The following is a 15,075-nucleotide window of genomic DNA, read 5'->3' as shown; positions in this document are numbered from 1 at the left end:
CGTCGGAGTCCTGTGTAAAGAGATCAAGTCCGTAACTGTGGTTACTTTCGATACTGTTGTCTAGGTACATGGATGGTATAGTTGGGCCGATATCCATCATTCTCGTCGGTGATTGTTTTTCCAGCCAATTCATTACCTGCAAACAATATGCAGACTGAGTTCCGACGGTACTACATAATCTCAAGAAAATAACAACAAGATCAACAAACACCTTCAGGGGTGGTTCTAAGGTGACAAACAGCAGGTGCCAAAGAGAATATGCCTGAACTTCACATGTTCGAGGTGTCTCTTTCTCGCATTGACAACACACCTTGTGCAGTAAATTTGATTGAACACAAATAATCTCAAATCCGCGGTTAATCCGTAACCGGCCCGCAAAATCCGCTGATCCGCATAGGGAAAATCCGCGGATAATTGGGCCGGTCACGGTTTGAATTCCCAAATCCGCAACTTTGACGGTTTAGTTGCGGGTCACCCCTACTCAAAACCTTACTACCCAAATGAAAAAACCCCTTTCTGAACCTAAATCTCAGTCTTCAATCTCCGCAACTCCATCTCCACCGTCTTCCGCTAATCAGCACCACCACCTATCTCTGCAAATCCATCTTCACTGTCTAACTCTGAACTCAAAAGTCAAAATTCTTCTGAAGAAATTGTGCCCTAAATTGAAGAAATCGTCGCCACCGATTGAAGAAACGATCTGATTTCTGAAGCAAAGAAAATCCAAGGTTTATTTCTTTCTCGTGATTTATTTGTGATTTTCATCATTATTTTGCTATTCTTCTAAGATTTTAGCAGATTTTGTCTTCTTATTCTAGGGTTTTCATAGTATAACAAAACCTCCATCCTACGTTTTCTGCCTAATTTTTCTTCGATCAGGTGGTAGATTACTAATCGCCCGTGTCATTTTTCCTATAGAACTTCTTGAAAACCAAATGATTTTAAATTCTGCGATAAAAATCTTAGCCCACAAAACCACTTCTTATTCCGCTTCTTATAATCCAGTTTGTACTTATAGCTGGTGTTAGGGTGATGCTTAGTGAATTGCATTGTCGATTTTGGTTTGAATTTTATATTTTCTGGGGGAATTAGGGTTTGATGGTTGTTAGACAATTTCTTACTACTCGTGTTTGATCTTTAGGTGGTTAGTTGTGATACATTTTTTCATTTTGTTAATGATATGGTTTGGACAGGATAAATGGAGGAGTATGATGTAGCTGCAACTGGTGAGGGTTTTAGGCCGGAAATTAAGGCACCAGCAGCAACCATAGAATCCATCTTTCAATCTCCTTCATCCCCTAAAACTGCTGAGGAGGCAAAAAATACAGTAAAGCTTAGGATCTTACAGTAAACACGCCAGATGGGAAGCCTCCACTTAGTAGGTGTTAACTATTTCACAGAGAAGTAAGAAGATTATGAATGTGTTTTTGTTCACTTCTCTGCTGTTTTGGTGAATTGTAGTTCTAAGCATGTAGTTATCCTTACTTCTTTAAACTTGGTATGGACCTAGCTGATACTTTTTACTTAAGTAGTGGGTTGGGTACACACATGTACTCAGATGCCCTTTGTAAACTTCCTTAAATGAGGCATATGTTGTTTTATCGTTTAACCCTAACTAATTTCCTCATTTCCCTATCAATTCTTCCTCCTCTTTCTTCATTTTCATCTGATTTCTACAATTTCTCATTTTCATTTTAGATCCATGGGAGCATGTACTGGGAGTGGGACTTGGAGCTGTATTCGTAAATCAGTTGGTCAAATGGGATGCTCAGCTTCAAGTTGATCTTCACAAGATGCTCGACGAAGCTAAGGCTGCAAATGAACGTCGCTACTTTGGTATTGTTCTCTTTTTCATTTTATTTTAGTCTCCAATCAATTTTGCACTCTTAATCTGTTTATGTCTTTTCACTAGTTAGCTATTTTCCTGAATGATAGATCAGTTGTGTCATGAAACAAAATGCCCTCAATAACTGCAGTTTTGCACTTGAAATACTTCAAATCTGTGTTAGCCTTCTTTTTAGATGTCTTTCAAGATTATCCCGCCTTGGTAGGCGCTGCTTCTTTTGTCCAAAGGAAGATTCTGAAAGTATTAGCAATTTGCATATGTACAGAATAGAGTTACCATTCAAGTCACTGGCTTTATCAACACTGAATGTTTTTGAGTTCGAATGAATAATAACTATAAAATAAGGTCCTTAGAAACACTCGAATGAATAATACAATAAAAAAAACAAATAATTGATTTTAAAATAGTGAAGAAGATGTTGATTATCTGTGTTATTTAATTAATGAGAGAGTGCTCTCGTTTTAGGTAGACCTGGAACAGTTAACAGTGTAACTCTTAAAGCCATGGCCACATTGAAAGTCATGGAACTCAGACCTATGGAATTGGAGGAGGAGCTTGATGCACAAACCATACCTGAAATTCAGTGTAAATTTTTTGATAGACAAATAATGATTCTCTTGCAAACAAGAAATGCAACGTACCTGAAGTTCAGTGTAAAAAATTAAGAAAGAACAACATTTTAGAAGAAGTTAGGTTGCTACATACCTTGGTTCATGCCAATTTTATAATAAGCATATAAGGGTCAAAAGAGCAGAGAATGCTTGGTTTCACTACGAAGGTTTCATAGATGTTGATAAGAAATGAAGTTGATACACTAACTCTAGTCCCCATTTTCCGGTTAAAAACTCATGAAACAGCAATAATTTAAAACTTAAAGATGTATATGGTGGATTAGAAGACGCATCAAATGTAAGTGTAATTATTTGGTTGAGTATGTGTGAAATAAAATGTAGCTGAACTTTCATATGTAAATCCAATATTATATTCATGTTCTTGACTCCCTTCAAAAGACCCCTCAAATCTTGTCTATGTGTAATCTTTTCACGAGGAATGTTTCCAAATTTAAGCAACCAACCAAAGGGATGGCATATCAAGATGTTGCTTATTTGTGAATTCCAGAACTAACTCTGTTCACATACTTACGCCTATATCACTCCTTTTTGGAGGCAAATGTTTCAATTCTGTGAAATTGACGGTTCACATAGTTTAGCCAGTAGAACGAATAAAGAGTTTGAGTCTGTTTCACATCAACTGTCCACATGTTTGTTGAAATTCTGATTAACTCACTCACTGTTTCAGAATTCTGATAAATTCTGAAATTAGTTTTAGTACTTAGTACTTGAACCTTGAAATTGAGCATTATGAGTTGAATTTTTTTTATATATGTTGTGAAAACAAGTTCCAGGAGGTTTTTGGAAACAAGTTTTATCATATCTATAAAAAACGCCACTTATAAGTGAAGCTTTTTTTTCACAATGGAACGATGTTTTCCCCTATGATTTATATTTATATAGTTTGATTTTTTCCTTTTGTTTTCTGTATAGTTGCAGAGTTTGTATGGAAAATCCCAACTCTTAAAACTATTTCCTGTTGAGGCATGAGGATGCCACAGTAAAACTTATTGATTTTGGTCTTTCTGGCTTTGTTAGACCTGATATTGCCTTTTATATTGTTGATTGTGTTGTTGCTATCATGTTATCTTTCTCCCTGGACCAACATAATTTTCAATGTGGGCTTGTTGTGTTCCTCAAACTTTAGTGATCTTCATCTTAGCACCGTAGTATATGTCTTAGGATTTTGGATTTTCAATGTGGTATTTACTGGTTATATTAAGAGTTTGCATTTGTTTTATTTACTTAAGCGATCTTATTGCAATTACTGCTTGAGAAGAGAACATTCTAAACTAGCTTCTAGTCAGAGAGCATGCCTTTTGACTCTGTCGACTGAGTAGATAGAGGCAATGGTTTGGAAAGCATGTTTGCATATCATGTGTTCACTGCAGAGTTAACACTCAATGATTCAATTATATTATAATCTAAGTAAACTCTTACTGTCTTTGTTGTGTGCTTTTCCCCTCAGAGATGCTGATATTACAGTGGGAGAAGTTATCAGTGGGAGAAGATAAAGAGTTGATGAATATCATTCTTGCCTGTCATGGAGAAAATACAGGAGATGAAAGGGAACCTGGTACAAAATGTTGCTGTGTGGAAGACGTTGGATTTGTTAAATGACAATGCTTTTAGCCATTTAATGGAGGTCAGTTGTCTGTTTCTTTGAGTACAAAAACATTTGTATTTTTATGTACTTTACGATTCCAACCTCTCTATGGTTTGACGTGTCGGATAGTTGAAAATTTCTGCTGTAAAAGAGGTGATCACATTGTCAACTGCTAAAAATTGTAAACTATCATAACAGATTGCCAAAAGAGTAAAACCATGGTCTCTCGATGCCCTACTATGTTTAATTTTACAGTTCTACAGTCTCACTTTCAGTTATCTTGATTCATTGTGCTAGATTCTTTTTTATTTAGGCGAGAATTATAAATATCATGATTACAGAAGGATCACACTTGACTTTCGGTAGTAGTTAGGTTAAATATCATATATGTCTTCCAGTGAACAATTGGAGCTTGTAATCTTAACATTGGGTTTAATAATGATGCAGACAAGGAGGCGAGTCTTGATTAAGCTTTTAATTGAATCTCCTGGTCCAAGGTCTCCCGGCACAAAAGTTTCCAGGTACAAAGGTCTCCAGAACAGAGGTCTCCAGGACAGAGGCTTCGGTCTCTGTGCCTGGTGGGCCGCTGCGCCCTGTCAGGCCGATTTGCCTGGTTGGCCGCTGCGTCCTGGCGGGCCGATGTGCCTGGTGTGCCGTTGGCCGGGTTGGCCAATGCGTCAGGTGGTTAGCTGGGAAATAGAGCTGCAATATGTGAGCAGTTTTGTCCAGGACAGGTATTGACATGCAACTGGTTTAACCGATTAAGGTCGTAAAGTGTGTATGAATATGTAATTTCAAAACCATACAGACCAACTTTGTCCTTGGCATAATTCGTCATTTTTATTTTCCCCGCAGTGGACCTACTCGTGTGAGTTAAACAAGCATCAGAGTGCAATTTTGTACTTGGCTTCATGGTTGTCTCCTGAAGATTTCACTGCGAAGGTCATTTTTTTTTCCAACTACCCTCGTATTCTATGATTCTTTGTTAGCAAAGATCACCTCTCTTTTTACCTGTCTCTGTTCTTGTCCTGTGTTTATCTATTTTAATATACTGTTGATGGTTCTGAGGCTTCCTTCTTTTTTCACAGATATTGCCAACTTTAGTGAAACTATCTGCCTCGAATGACCGACTATTAGAGTTGGCCTTCTGCAACATATCGATCAGTATGGAGAGTCATTATCTTCTCAAGTTGTAGATGAACAAGTGCGTGGTTAATTTTAACTTTATTAGCAAAAGGGAAACTCTTCATCTGGAGCGGGAATTAATTTGATAGTTACATGTTAATGTTGCTTTCCATTAGGTTTATTCTCACGTTGCCACTGGGTTTTCTGATACACCTGTTATTCTTCGGGAACTGGCACTAAAGTCAATTCTCAGCTTGGCACCCTAGGTATGGACAATCTACTTTTTTTTTGTTGGCATGAGGTAGCGCAATACTAGTCTTATATCTGATGGTATGGTTGAACTATAGAGGTGCTGCCTAGGTTTAAGGGTTATTAACTGAAATCTGCTAAACCTTTCACCGAGTTTAGTACACTTAACAATTTCTTATAGTCCTACTTATAGTCGAGTGCAAATTTGATACTTTATGCAGCTGTCTCTGCGAACTATTGCGGGATCTTTGCTGAAGTATCTTTTGAAGTTTCAAGTAAACTACTAACTCATTATAGATGTGATATGATAAGCTAAGTTTGCTTCCTCTTGGTATATCTTAGGTTTGTCTTTGTTGTAGCTTACATTTTGTTAGTCGTACAGGTGGATGAAGAAGCGGCTGTTAGGACAAACACAATTCTGTTTGGGAACATTGCCAGCTATCTTAATGATGGGGTCAGTTTCTCGATGCCCAAATTTGTTTTATTTTCGCAATTCTACAGTATCACTTTCACGTATCTTGATTCATTGTGCTAGTTTCTTTTTTTATTTAGGCGAGAATTATAAATATCATCGTCATGGGAGTATCACAATAGACTTCCAGTAGTAGTTAGGTTGAATGTCATATATGTCTTCCAGTGAACATTTGGAGCTTGTAATCTTAACAATGGGTTTAATAATGATGCAGATAAGGAGGTGGGTCTTGATTAAGCTTTGATTGAATCTCCTGGTCGAAGGTCTCTCGGCACAAAGGCCTCCAGGTACATAGGTCTCCAGAACAGAGGTCTCCAGGTACAAAGTTCTCCAGAACAGTGGTCTCCAGGACAGAGGCTTCAGTCTCTGTGCCCTGGCGGGCCGCTGCTCCCTGGCGGGCCGACGTGCCTGTTGGGCCGGGTTGGCCGATGTATCAGGTGGTTAGCTGCGAAATAGAGCTGCAATATGTGAGCAATTTTGTCCAGGACAGGTATTGACATGCAACTGGTTTAACCGGTTAAGCTCTTAAAGTGTGTATGAATATGTAATTTCAAAACTGTACATACCAACTTTGTCCTTGGCATAATTCGTCATTTTTATTTCCTCCGCAGTGGACCTACTCGTGCGAGTTAAACAAGCACCAGAGTTCAAGGATAATGAAGGGCAAGTGCTAGTAGCCAGCCGGGGTATTTCAGCCCTGGTAAGTTCCTTTTTCCTTTTTTTTTTCCTATATTCTATCTTTACAGTTTAATTTGGAAATTTGTGGAAAACAAAAAGTAACCTCTATTTTACTTTGTGCGAGGCCAACAAAAGCAACAATGATCAATTTCAATTAAGGGCAATCAAAACAAATCAAGTATAGAACCGCCAGTGATGGAAGAAATTCCTCAAATGCAGGTATGGTATAGCTTGATGAGCTTTTTGTATGAGAGTTCTTTATTTTTACATGTTGGGATTTAAAGTTCATATTAAGGCTAGGTGCTGTCAAGTTTAATATGTACAACTATTTTTTAGGTGCTATAATACGCTTAGGTATAACTTACGTCAACGACTTAGGTGACTGTATATCTTTAGAAACTCGAAATTGACATGGAAGTAAATGAAGACCCTCATATGTGATATAATAAGAAATGATTGCAATTCTATATTATGACTAGAAAGTAGCAAATCAAAATCAAAATCTAGTCCATATGCGGAAGAGAGGGATAATTCACACGGAACATGATCCCTTGATTGATAGATTCGAACAAGGAACCACTTGAGCTGCTGCTGGTTCGTGATGATTTTTATTAGTAAAAAGTAAAAGTAAATACAAAAAAACAGTGAAGGATTTGAGATGCGAGGTAAAAACCTTGAGAGGGAGAATATGAACCACACAATTCACAGTAACAGATAAAAGGAAAAAGAAATGGCGCGGTTTTGCCTTTTATGGCTAAAACCCCAATTCGATCTCAGAATTTGATCATACCAAAAAAGGATAATTTTTTTTTTGGCCTCTGGTTATTAGAAATTAGAATTTAATGGAAGAAATTATGATCCATAGAGAGTTAGACAAGGAAGAGAAAAGAGGAGGAGAGGAAGCTCAGCTTAGATTTCAAATTCACACTCTACTTCTTCATTATTCTCTGTATGTATCTCATTTCCCCCCAATTGTATAATTAAGCTTCCATTATTAGTATAAAAGATGGAAATTCATTATGTTGTTTTGTTATTTGATCCGTTTTCCTAATATGGGTTTGGATTAGATTCATCAATTAGGTTCTGCTTCAATAAAAAATCAATTAGGTTCTTGTTGGGGATTTTTTTTTTGTGAAACCCTAGCTGCAATTTTAGATCTTTGTAGTATAAAACACTACTTGTTGTTTGTAATATTTCTCTTTGTTTCGTGATTCTTGTAGTTTGTGATTAAAAGTAAGTAATTTTCTGTTTCCTGTAGAGATAGACATGACAAACAAGGGGAATTATAAGAGAAACAAGAAGAAGAGGGCAAAATTAATGAAAGATAAGGCAAGGGGGTATGTATAAATCTCTCTTCATACTATTATTTGACCTCAATTTCGTCACCGTAATATTTATTTGGACATCAGTTACTTGTTGTTGCAGACATACATGACCAGCAGCCTAAGTTCTGTATTGTATGATTGTATCGTTTGATTGTATTACACGAGGTGTCTGCGCTTTTCAATGTGGTGAGCCAACAATTCGAAGCCAAATGTTTGATTGGTTGTTGGTCACATCTCTAGTCTCATATTTATTAGTTGTGGTATGTTCTGCTCCCATTCAAAATTAATGATGATATAATCTTAGATTTCATCCGACCTTCTAGAACATGAGCTAGTAGGTAAAACTGACATGAATTTGCGCTGAACAGAATAAAAAAAACTAATTCATTTTGCCAATATGAAATTACGCAAAGATAGACTAAAGTTTTCTGAATTACTTGTGTCAGTCTGTTAACAAAACTTTTCTTCGGTTTTGCTTTTCGAGATTAAAGTTTGCATACACTTAGGAGGTGTGAAAGTTCTCATTCTTCTGCACATGATAACCGTCGCCAGAGATCAAGGTCTCCTCGAGCTTGCAGTGGTCTTGTGGTATGACATACATCGTTATTACTTTTGTAAAACTTTTGTTATTTACACTGAAATGCATATCAATTGGATTTCCGTTTTTTCACTTGTTGTAGACTCCAACTTCTACCATTGTGGTGAAGGGCTTGCCAAAAGAGGCTACAGAGGAAATGATTCATCGGATCCTAGTAACATCTATAAACTTCCAACTCTGAGTTTTCTTCTCTTATTTTTGACTTGACTCGTTTGAATTTGGTATTCTGCTTTTTTACCTATGCTTATAGGAATCTGTCTGTGTTTATTCTCTAAAAGTACATGTTTTTGTTTTGATTTTTAATTGGCTTTTAATTTTAGGCAGAGTGGAGGCCCCTTCCCAATATCCGAGTGATGCCGAAAAAGAATACTACTTTCTGCCGTGGAATCGCATTCGTTGATTTTCCGTCTGTGGTAGCGGCTCGGAAATTGATGGATGAAATTGGAGACCGCGGCCTTGATGTCAATGGGCGTAAGCTGTCTTTTGATTACAGGTACATGTTCAAACTAATAAAGAATATGTGGTCTGCCTGGAACTTGATCTCTCTCCCTATGTTCATTTGCACTGTCAATTTCTCGAATGACCTAAGAATGTGTTATATACACTGTCCGCAGACTAGGTAAATCAAAATTGGCTAACGAAGTTCCGATTGTAAATGCTGGAATCGGTAAATCAGAAGTGGCCGGAGAACACGAAGATGAAAATGATAGTGAAGATGATGAAGAAGATTGTGATTATGTAGATGAAGTGGCCTCGAAAAGGCTACCAGATTCTTGGGACCCTGAAGAAATACATATGCTAAGGGTCAGTTTGAGTTTCTTATACTTGTTTCTGGCGGGATATGCTTATAACAAAACTCAAAAACTGTCCTAATTTCCCAATTGTGCAGGAAGCCTTTCATTATCTTGTAAAAGATGATAAGAAGAAACCATGGAAGGAAATGTTGGAATATGGACATGATGTCTTCCATGCTGGTCGTACCAATGAGGATCTAAGGTCAAAGTGGAAGTATATGGTGAATCACGGCCAATGGAAGGACGTTTTTTTGTTTTTTTCCTCGTTTAAATGGAATCTAATCTAAACGACAGAATTGGCACAACAATCACCTTCTCAAAATCCATTGTCCTTGAAATCACATTGAGCATCAGCATCTAAAGGTTCATTCTTAGCTAGCTAATTGAGTTGAGGCAGCTGCTAAGAACTTCTTCGCGCAATAGCTGACTCCATTCGAAGTTGGGCTTCACATAATCTGCATCTGAAGGTATCTGGAAGTGTGGTGCTTAACAATCTTCAAATTCTGCAGTAGTACATCTGTAACATCTCACAGGCCAAAGACACATTGGTTTGGTGCGCCCAGTAAAAGACCCACCCAAGGTAATTGAAGCTGGAATTCAAATTCAAATTCAAATTTACTGTCTGTAATTTGTGACCAAGTGTTAATATTTAAAAATACAACAACAACTAGCACAATCCGCATGACCAAAAAGAAGCCAACAAAAGGAAGACACATGTCCAAATTTTTGAAATTCAAAAATTGGCGGGAAAATTCGTACAGGTAGTAACATTTGACTTTGACCATTCTTTTAATAATAATAACCTTACTTTACTCTTTTTCTTCTCTGGTTGTCTTTGTTTTGCAGGAGAGATAGATAGATAGAATAGATGAAGCTCATGGAACCTCTGATTATTTTGAATCTTAGGTGATCTCATCTCATCCCTTCTTATCCTTATCTCTTATTCTCTTTATTCCCCCATCTTATTTCAGATCTGGTTGTTTCTCTTTTGGTTTTATCTCACAGGGGTTGCTGCTGGAGAGGAAGGAACTTGGAAGCCATGATATAGCAAACCCCCCTTAGATCTAGCTACTTTCAGATTTTTGTGACTACTTTATCCTTTTGCCTCTTCTCCAAATGTTTGTTTTCTTTCTTGTTCACTAAATATGGAGTTTTTTAGGGTTTTGAGTATCAAGAATATGAATGCATGATGAAACAGTTCACTAAAATGTGTTTTGTAGAGTATTTCCTTACTTTTAGCTTGATTTGGACTGTTTTCTTAGATAACTTCACTTGTTAATTTAAGATGTGTGTTTTGTAATTTTTTGCTTGATTTTCATTGAATATTTGATTTTTTAGACGATTTAACATATTATTAGTTCCGAAGATTGTAAATCTGAACCCCCAAAGTAATCAATTGAATTTGTGTTAAATGCATCTTCACTTGTGATTTTCCCGTGTTGTGAATTTGTTAATACTGTGGTGTTGTGTTTGTCATGGCTCTTTATTTTTCTTTCCTTGTTCAATTGTTCAGATGTCTTGAGTCTAATGGTTAAATTTACACCTATTATACATATACAATGCTATTTACTAGCTAGAACCACCATCTTTGATGCTGTAGTTGTGGTCATCTTTCTTTTTCGTGCAATAAACATTGATTAGAGTTTTTTCTTAGTCTTACAAAAAATGGTAGACTGTTTTGTTTCTATCTTTTCTATATTGAGTATAAGAAATAGGATTGCACGTTACACCTGTTAATTAACATGTCTCTCGTACTAGTTTATCAACTGAAATTTAATGTCTGTCATCCTGTATGTATTGAACTCTGCTTATGTATCTTTACAGAAAAAAGGCACTTCACCTATCAAAAAAAAAATGGCACTTAGTTCACAATTGGGTGCTGATGTTAACCATTAAGCACATGGTAGACCACCACTCAGTTTTATCGAATTAATAGGTGCACTGCTCAGTTTCGGAAACTGAACGGTGCAACGGCAGGCCACCATTTCGTTCCGTAGAATGAGTGTGCACTGCTCAGTCCCGGGTACTGAGCGGTGCAATGGCAGGTCACCGTCAGTTCCTAAAACTGAGAGGTGCAAAGCTATGTGTCTAATGGAGAACGTCACACTTAATGGAAGTGAGCAGCTTCCGGACAAATGAAACTATTGGAAAACAGGTAAATGAGCTTCTCTTTTCCTCCTTTTTTTTGTTTTTGTTTTTTTTATTTGTCGTTTTTCTTTCGTATTTTATTGAAATCACTGTTGGAAGTCTGGTACACAGCAAGGCAGTGATACTCCCCATGTAGTTCAGCTACAGCTGCTGAAACATAGCTAAGTCTGATTCTTGGGTAACGTTTCAACGTAAATAGCCATGTTTAGCTTTTGTTATATTGCTGACTTTGGTACTCTGCTAGTATATTTAGGTGCACATTCTTAACACTCTCAATGTATACTTAAATTGCCCTTATATTTGTAGAATCCCTGAGTTTCTTTTTTGCTTGGTACATGTCTATCATTTTTGTTCAAGGTTTCTGCCCCTTCTTCCGATGAGTGTCAGGTCGGTACATTTTTGCCTTAACAAAGATATTTGTTACTAACTTGTGTGTTGCTTTTGTTTTTTGCAGGTCTTGCCTTTGCATTCCTAACTCTAACTCTATGTTTATTAACACTTACAATCATGTTTATTATGTTTTGCATAAAATTGTTTCTAACTTGATCATTGGAGTATCTGTTTTTTTTTTTTGCAGGTCTCGCCTTTGTATTCCTAACTCTAACTCCATGTTTATTAACCCTAACTCTACTTTTATTATGTTTTGCATAAAATTGTTTCTACCTTGAGCGTTGGAGTATCTTTATAGATTTTTGCAGGTCTTGGCTTTGTACTCCTAACTCTTAACTCTACGTTTATTATGTTTTGCATAAAATTGTTTCTAACATGAGCCTTGGAGTATCTTTATTGTTTTTTGCAGGTCTTGGCTTTGTATTCCTAACTCTAACTCTATATTTATTATGTTTTGCATAAAATTGTTTCTAACTTTAGTGTTGGATTATCTTTATTGTTTTTTTTGCAGGTCTTGGCTTTGTATTCCTAACTCTAACTCTATATTTATTACGTTTTGCATAAAAATGTTTCTAACTTGAGTGTTAGAGTATCTTTATTGTTTAATGCAGGTCTTGGTTTTGTATTCCTAACTCTAACTCTAACTTTAATGCAGGTCTTGGTTTTGTTTCTAACTTGAGTGTTGGAGTATCTTTATTGTTTTTTGCAGGTCTTGGTTTTGTATTCCTAACTCTAACTCTACGTTTATTATGTTTTGCATAAAATTGTTTCTAACTTGAGTGTTGGAGTATCTTTGTTGTTTTTTGCAGGTCTTGGCTTTGTATTCCTAACTCTAACTCTACGTTTATTATGTTTTGCATGAAATTGTTTCTGACTTGAGCCTTGGAGTATCTTTGTTGTTTTTTGCAGGTCTTGGCTTTGTATTCCTAATTCTAACTCTATGTTAATTAACCCTTAACTCTATGTTTATTATGTTTATCTTTGTTGTTTTTTGCAGGTCTTGGCTTTGTATTCCTAATTCTAACTCTATGTTAATTAACCCTTAATTCTAGTTTATTATGTTTTGCATAAAATTGTTTCTAACTTGAGCGTCGGAGTATCTTCCTTGTTTTTTTGCAGGTCTTGCCTTTGTATTCTTATGGCCAATTCAATTAGTAGAGTTGTTGAAACGGAATGCTGGTGCCTCGCGGGGAACGTCATCTGTTTGGCCTTTGATCAGTTTGCCTCTAGGGCATGTCTGACTTCAAAGGATTCAAATGAAGACAGATCAGTCCTGTGAATCATGTACTAATGAGATCCTCATCTTCCCTGAAGGAGGCTTCATTTTAACTCCAAAGGTACACTTCCAACTCTTATCTTCACTAAATTTCAAAACAAAAGTATGTGTAAATTTTTTCCTGAGAAGAGTTTCAGAGTATCTTTCTCTGTTTGTGCAGGTCTTGTCTGCTTATTGGGTGGCCACTCGTCAGGGAGAACTTGTAATGTGGAATGCTGGTGCCTGGTAGAGATTGCCTGGCATTTGACCAGTCTGTTGTCAAGGTACGTTCAGACTTGTTTCTGGACTAGTCTATTGGTTTTATATTTAGTTGTATTGTTTCTTTAGTTTTCCCTTGTAAATAGGAATAGAAACAAGGTCACATCCAGTAGTGGGGAAATGATAAGTAAATTGCTATGGTAGGAGTGCACCAGTAGAGTTCTATGGTAAGCAGTGGCTTTTCCTGTATGTTTTTTCCTCAATGACCTTGGATTTGAGATGAAGATATGTTGGTTGGTGAAGGTGAAGATACTGTGATGATACAGTTTATGAGGACACTGTCCTCCTCTACCTGTCACAGATATGCTCACTATGCTATTTGTTTTTTAAGGAATGAACTTGTTGGCCAAAATTTATGGAGTACTTTGCTCTTGTTCGAGGCATTTTCAAATGTCTGCAATTCCTAATTATCTGATTCCATTGTTTTTTTATTAGGCTTTTTATGCAAAAGACGTGCCAGGAGATTTAGCAGGATGTGAAAAGTGCAATGATGCGGTGAGACTTGATAAGCCTGGTGGAGAGATGAAAATGAACAATCGGTGGTTCCAGAGGTTCTTTGCCTTGCGTAGTTTTTCCTGATGAAGCTCCGAGCAACATTGTGCAACGAGTCTGAAGGCAATGTCAAAGAGATGCAAACCTATTGGTAAAATTGAGGAGGATATATCCGCCACGAATTCTGTTGTGGTTCACTAGAAGCTTACATCATGCCTTTCTGCTGCAATCTCCTTGACTCCATCATCAATAGTGAATGAGAAAAAGATGGAATAGTGGTTGTAAATTCTGACTGAGGATGATGTTGTGTGGGGGACAATGGGTAGTGCCCGAAGATATGGTCCAAAAAATTGATGTTGAGGGGCTTCTCATGTGCAGGAGAAGGCAGGCTGGTTTTTAAGAATATGGACCGTTTTTGTAGAAGTTTTAGGATGTTTTTGAACAATGCTAAGTTTATTATTATGTAGTTATTGTCATTCTTTCTTTCTTGTAAAGATGTGATGTGATGCGAATATATGCAAGTTAAACATTTTGCTTGGAATTCAACACGGAGAATTGATCTAAAAAAGGGATTATCATTTTGCATTTTCTTTCTTATATCAGCGGATTGTGGTGCAAATTCTAGTTCATTTTGTTTCCTAACAATCCTAACCTAATCCCCTATTTTTGCAAGCTAAATGATTTATGCTGTGTGGTTTTTATAGCCTAAAATGGGGTTGAAAAGTTAAACATGTTTGGTGCAATATTGCATTGTTCAATAGTAGTTTTAGTGTGCCTGGATACGATGACGTGAAAGAGTGCAAACAATCACCTGAAGAAGACTAAGACTAACCAAAATGACAGAAATCATTCATAATTTCTGATGAAGATGAAGATCCCAATTAGAAACATATTTTCTAGAGGTTATCATCCTAATTCACCGTGATGAAAAACAAATTATCCCATGAGCTCAAAAGAACATTGTGATTTGGAAATGAACGTAAATTAGCTTCATTTGCGAACAATTGCTTCAAGCCTGTTTGGCAGTTTGATCTTCCGCATCAGTGTTTGGTGCAGCATGTTCAACTGAATTTACGTTGTGCCCTCCTAAAACTCCAAAACCCATAGCTAGAACTTTTGCGTAATCTCTGAATCATTCAAGTACCTGAAAACATTTGAATTTTCAAGCTAAGTTAAAAAAGAACATCAAATAGAACTGATGCATGAA

At 36.8% G+C, this 15,075-nt stretch overlaps 2 long non-coding RNA genes across 11 annotated transcripts; both read left to right on the top strand.

The window, feature by feature from the left end:
* Positions 1 to 486: 486 nt before the first annotated feature.
* LOC113340202 lies at positions 487 to 9,003 on the top strand. Of its 6 annotated transcripts, none has more exons than XR_003355387.1 (18): positions 487 to 728; positions 1,194 to 1,378; positions 1,699 to 1,836; positions 3,926 to 4,102; positions 4,511 to 4,797; positions 4,919 to 5,005; positions 5,152 to 5,267; positions 5,365 to 5,454; positions 5,659 to 5,712; positions 5,820 to 5,891; positions 6,124 to 6,399; positions 6,521 to 6,609; positions 6,712 to 6,806; positions 7,846 to 7,924; positions 8,013 to 8,172; positions 8,404 to 8,500; positions 8,593 to 8,664; positions 8,831 to 9,003. It is a non-coding gene; the product is annotated as an uncharacterized LOC113340202 (long non-coding RNA). The 6 variants fall into 6 exon arrangements; XR_003355388.1 differs by having other exon boundaries at positions 1,194 to 1,382; XR_003355386.1 differs by having other exon boundaries at positions 1,194 to 1,404.
* A 589-nt stretch (positions 9,004 to 9,592) lies between these two features.
* On the top strand, positions 9,593 to 14,453 carry LOC113340203. Of its 5 annotated transcripts, none has more exons than XR_003355394.1 (6): positions 9,593 to 9,884; positions 10,151 to 10,210; positions 10,310 to 10,388; positions 11,129 to 13,179; positions 13,279 to 13,381; positions 13,812 to 14,453. It is a non-coding gene; the product is annotated as an uncharacterized LOC113340203 (long non-coding RNA). The 5 variants fall into 5 exon arrangements; XR_003355393.1 differs by having other exon boundaries at positions 10,310 to 10,422; XR_003355395.1 differs by having other exon boundaries at positions 10,310 to 11,459; positions 11,907 to 13,179.
* Positions 14,454 to 15,075: the final 622 nt, after the last annotated feature.

This window comes from Papaver somniferum, unplaced genomic scaffold (assembly GCF_003573695.1).
Source record: "Papaver somniferum cultivar HN1 unplaced genomic scaffold, ASM357369v1 unplaced-scaffold_21, whole genome shotgun sequence".
NCBI lineage: Eukaryota > Viridiplantae > Streptophyta > Magnoliopsida > Ranunculales > Papaveraceae > Papaver > Papaver somniferum.
The sequence above is the reverse complement of the archived record's forward strand: the minus strand, read 5'-3'. Positions and strand labels throughout refer to the sequence as shown.